This window comes from Ruditapes philippinarum, unplaced genomic scaffold (assembly GCF_026571515.1).
Source record: "Ruditapes philippinarum isolate M1 unplaced genomic scaffold, ASM2657151v2 ctg2134_1_1_1_1, whole genome shotgun sequence".
In the NCBI taxonomy this organism is placed as follows: domain Eukaryota; kingdom Metazoa; phylum Mollusca; class Bivalvia; order Venerida; family Veneridae; genus Ruditapes; species Ruditapes philippinarum.
In genome coordinates, this window is record NW_026862004.1 from 130,404 (window position 1) to 135,576 (window position 5,173).

The 5,173-nt window shown below is 33.0% G+C and overlaps 1 long non-coding RNA gene across 1 annotated transcript; it reads left to right on the forward strand.

Annotated features, from left to right (window-relative positions):
• The first annotated feature begins 2,286 nt into the window (after positions 1-2,286).
• Positions 2,287-5,173, forward strand: LOC132717595 (uncharacterized). Its single transcript, XR_009623971.1, has 3 exons — positions 2,287-2,382; positions 4,747-4,852; positions 5,070-5,173. It is a non-coding gene; the product is annotated as an uncharacterized LOC132717595 (long non-coding RNA).

A 5,173-nucleotide genomic window follows, 5' to 3' on the forward strand; every position in this document is an offset into this window, starting at 1 on the left:
TAGACTTGAAACTTAAAAGGATGATAGATCTTATTGATAAGAAGTGCAGTGCACAGAAACTGCTGATCTGCATTTGTTATGTTTTGAGTTATTGCCCTTTGTTAATTTTCATACTTTATTTTTGTCCAGGCCATTTGTCATAAATTATTAAAGCTTTAGACTTGAAACTTAATTGGATGATAGATCTTATTGATAAGAAGTGCAGTGCACAGAAACTGCTGATCTGCATTACTTATCTTATGAGTTATTGCCCTTTGTTGATTTTCAAATTTCATTTTTGTCTTTGCCATTTCTCTTAAAACTATATTGTTCACAAGGCGACACATCCGACTCGCGGAGTTCTAGATCTATTTTTAGCTCCGGTGACCTACTTTTTCATCCGAGATGACCCATGTTCAAACTCATCCGAGCTGTCACCTAGACAAACATCTTGACAAAGTTTGATGATGACTGATGCAAAAATGTGACCACTAGAGTGTTAACAAGGTTTTTTCTATTTTTAGCTCATGTGACCTACTTTTTCATCCGAGATGACTCATGTTCAAACTCATCCGAGCTATCACCTAGACAAGCATCTTGACCAAGTTTAATGATGATTGATGCAAAAATGTGACCGCTAGAGTGTTAACAAAGTTTTTCTATTTTTAGCTCCGGTGACCTACTTTTTCATCAGAGATGACCCATGTTCAAACTCATTCAAGCTATCAACTAGATAAGCATTCTGACCAAGTTTGATGATGATTGATGCAAAAATGTGACCGCTAGAGTGTTAACAAGGTTTTTCTATTTATAGCTCCGGTGACCTAGTTTTTCATCTGAGATAACCCATATTCGAACTCATCCGAGCTATTATCTAAACAAGCATCCTGACAAAGTTTGATGTCAGATTGGGTCAAAAATGTGACCACTAGAGTGTTCACAAGGTTTTTCTATTTTTAGCTCCCGTGACCTAGTTTTTCATCAGAGATGACCCATGTTCGAACTCATCCAAGCAATTGACTAGACAAGCAATCTGACCAAGTTTGATGAAGATTGGTTCAAAAATGTGACCACTAGAGTGTTCACAAGGTTTTTCTATTTTTAGCTCCGGTGACCTACTTTTTCATCCGAGATGACCCATGTTCGAACTCATCCGAGCTATCACCAAGACAAACACCCTGACCAAGTTTGATTATGATTGGGTCAAAATTGTGACCTCTAGAGTGTTCACAAGGTTTTTCTATTTTTAGCTCTTGTGACCTAGTTTTTCATCCGAGATGAACCATGATCGAACTCATCCGAGCTATCAACTAGATAAGCATCCTGACCAAGTTTGATGATGATTGAGGCAAAAATGCGACCGCTAGAGTGTTCACAAGCAATTGTGGACGTACGACGGACGTACGGACGGACGACGGACATTCACCGATCCTAAAAGCTCACCCTGAGCAAGCTCAGATGAGCTAAAAAGGAGAACATGTCAATATATGTGGTTAAATAATTTGTCAAATTAAAGGTAAGAGTAGGGATCTATCAATACAAATGAAAAATGTTATCTGCAATAAAAGTTTTGCAAAAATACTCAAAATAAAATTGCCATTCTTGCATATTTTAGCCTAATTAAAGTTTTCAATTAAATAATTTAAACGCCTTTATTTTTAATCGTTTGCACAATATAAAGAATTCAAGGTTAACAAAGTAAGCACATTATTTGAAGTTAACAATCAAAATATAGTTATTAATTACGATTGTGTTTGGGGGGTATATATATCACTGTTTTGGTATCAATATGTTTAAGGTTAAAAATTTAAAATTACTATAACATTTCGACAAGGGACAATTTTTTTATAATTAATAGATGATCGAATTCTTACATATTACTTTAAATGCATTCAACTTTCTATATGGTTAAAGTGTGCATTTGACATGTGGGGTTAAAAAACTTGAGAAACATGAATTCATACACTTTAAAAAGATGATTAATTTTTAACGACAAAACTTTAATAAATAATCAAATATCATCTTTAGACAGTGAATGACTTGTTCTCTGGTAAAATGTGAATTTCACAAAGTCTTTTTCTCATTTCCTTCAAATGTTCGCCGACTATTATGTATTGTGACAACGTAAGTTGTATGTCCCAGTTAAAATATACTGTTTTCATGACAGGAAACCTTATATTAATTTTCATACACTACTTTACAGCTCATTCAAGGTGTATATCTCATGATAGAAAAACAATCTCCAGCAGATGATAAATCATGTGATGTGTTTAACGACTCTTCAAAACGTTTGACATGGTTAGCAAATGTCCATCGCATTCGCTATATTGTTCAGCAGACGTTCACGTTTGCTTCTTTCAAGGACATTAGCTCAGAGAACAACATCGTTTTGATAGAAGCAAGGTAAAATAAAATAAATTTTGATATTTTGATTATTGGACCATCATGTTGAATTATTCAATTATTGTCTTGACCTTACTAATTGCCTTTCGACCGTCAAGGTCCAGTTATCAAATTAAGCTAAAATGGTCATGTTATTTATTTATAGATTTGATAACATCGGAACTAATGAAATATTTAGACAAAATTGACAATGTTATAAAATAACCGTGACTATACATGACATATGCAATAAGGGTCATTAAACCCCCAGTTTTAAGTTTAATGGGGTTTACAGGACTAAGCTTGTCGGTCGGTTGGTCGGTCGGTCCGTCCGACCGTTGGTCCACATCATGGTTTCCGGACGATAACTACACGTTAGAAATGAGGTTATAAAATCAAACCTGGTATGTAGCAACTTATTCAGAAACTCAGGTTGGTAGTGCATTTCGACTCCGTGAGATAAAGGCCAAGGTCACCATTACTAAAAATAGAAAAATGGTTTCCGGACAATTACTAGAGTTGGGGATGAGATATTGTAATCAAACGTGGTATAAAGCAACCTCATGGACACCCTGGTGTTCAGATCAAGGTCACTGTCACTAATAATAGAAAAATTGTTTCCGTACGATACATAGAGTTAGTATTGAGATATTGTAATCAAACTTGGTATATAGCAAGCTTTATATATGAAGATCCCGGTTTGGATTGCATTTGGACCCCCTGGGGTCAAGGGCAAGGTCACCATTTTTCAAAATAGAAAAATGGTTTCCGGACAATAACTAGAGTTAGGAATGAGATAATGTTATGAATCTTGGTATATGGCCAGCTTACATGAAGAACCCGGTTAGGATTGGTTTTGGAACCCCTGTGGTCATGGTCACCATTTCTAAAAAGAAATTTCTTCCAGAAGATTATATTAGGTACAAATGAGATATTGTTATCAAACTTGGTATTTAGCAGCCTTATGTGGACACCCTGCTTGGGATGGCATTTGGACCACCGGGGGTCAATGGTCACTATTACTTAAAATAGAAAATGCTTTTCAAACTATAACTAGAGTTAGAAATGAAATATAACACTCAAATTTAGTATTAAGAAAGTATATATAAATATCCTGGTAGGGTTGCAATTACTAGTAATTGAAATAACGGTTTTTTAAACAATTGATACTTCATTAATGTGAGACTTCAAATTTTTCTTCCGATCACTAATTTTTCAAAAAAGTCAAAGTTGCTGGTGAGGATATTAATCACCTTTAGTGATAGCTCTAGTTTTTTTCTACAATTATATCATAATTAAAAGACATTGTTGTTAATATGTATATTCGTCATGTGTCTCTTATTGGTAGGGGACTTTTGATTAGCTTATAATACTTTGATAAAGTTTATTGCATGTTTTTTCATCAGTTTAGATTCTTTTTGAAAACTTACGATCTACCTCTTTGATTTTGCAAACAGTCATTGGTCAAATAATTTAAAATGTATTAGAATCAATGACAAATAAAATTTGAATCAACACTTTGCAGCTTTATATATAGTCGTATATTTAAAACTCTTTTAAGCTTTTAAATTTTGTGTTTTATCACGAATATTGTACTATGTATAATAGGAGTGAATGATCATTCCACACTTGTTAAAAAGAGATTTCTTTAATGTTTAGAAAATACAGTACAGTTTTATATTTTTGGAAGCAAACCAGGTTATTTCAATGAGCTATTAATATACTTTTTATTTCTTATCAGTTCCGGAAATGATATTAACAATAATAATTAATCTTAGATGAAAGATTGCAAATTTGATGTGACATTACAAACAATCAGTTTGTCAAATTCATCACAATTTATTATATATTTTTGTCATTAAATTATTAAAATATTTATTTCCATGATTTCAACAATCAAAAATGTCCTTTTTAATGCCTACTAATTATCATTTATTTAGTTGTAAATTTTTTTAAATCAGTAGAACCTGATACTTTTATTTACGATCATCGTACGTACTTATCAAAATACTGCATGCGACTTCCAAACTTAAGTGGCGGCATGGCCGAGTGGTTAACACGTTGTACTAGTAATGTTATGATCGCTAGCCGCATGAGTTGAAACCCCGTCAGGGGCAAGTCGTTGTTTCCTTGAGCAAGAAACTTTACACTTATTGCTCAGTACTGGTTGGTTCCAGGAATGGATTCGAAAGTGTTTCTATAGGCTTAAACTTCCTACACAATCGAACTTAAATAAATTCTGTATAAACCAATTTGCCAAACTTGCTTTGATTGTGTAAAGCTTAGAATTAAAATGATATTTAATGATGTTGCATATATTAACATTATAATACTGCTTGTCATTGTTCCGACTTTCACTTTTTATCTTTTAATAAACATTTAAAGGTCAATGTGGAACAAAGTTGTTGTAATGTATTTATTTGTGGAGAACGTATGCAACACAACGAGCGAAGACAATATCACAATTGACCTCTGTGATCCACTATGGACTGTAAGCAATTTTTTTGTGAATGAAAAAAAAATTGTTAAAGTAAAATTGATAATTTCTATCCATGCATTTCCATTTTATGACTTTAAATGAAAAGTTTAAAAGTTTATGCATCACTGAATAATTTTACCTTGGACAAATCTAAACATCAAATTTATGTCATAATTTTATATCGTAATTATCAAGCAATATTCGAAAAACTAACATATCCATCTTTCAGCAATTGTGTGAAGATGAAGTTGACATGAAACAAGAAGCAACTTTTGAAAAAGTTGAAGAATTTTTGAGAACTTGCTTTGACCTAGCTACAGAAGAATACAAAAT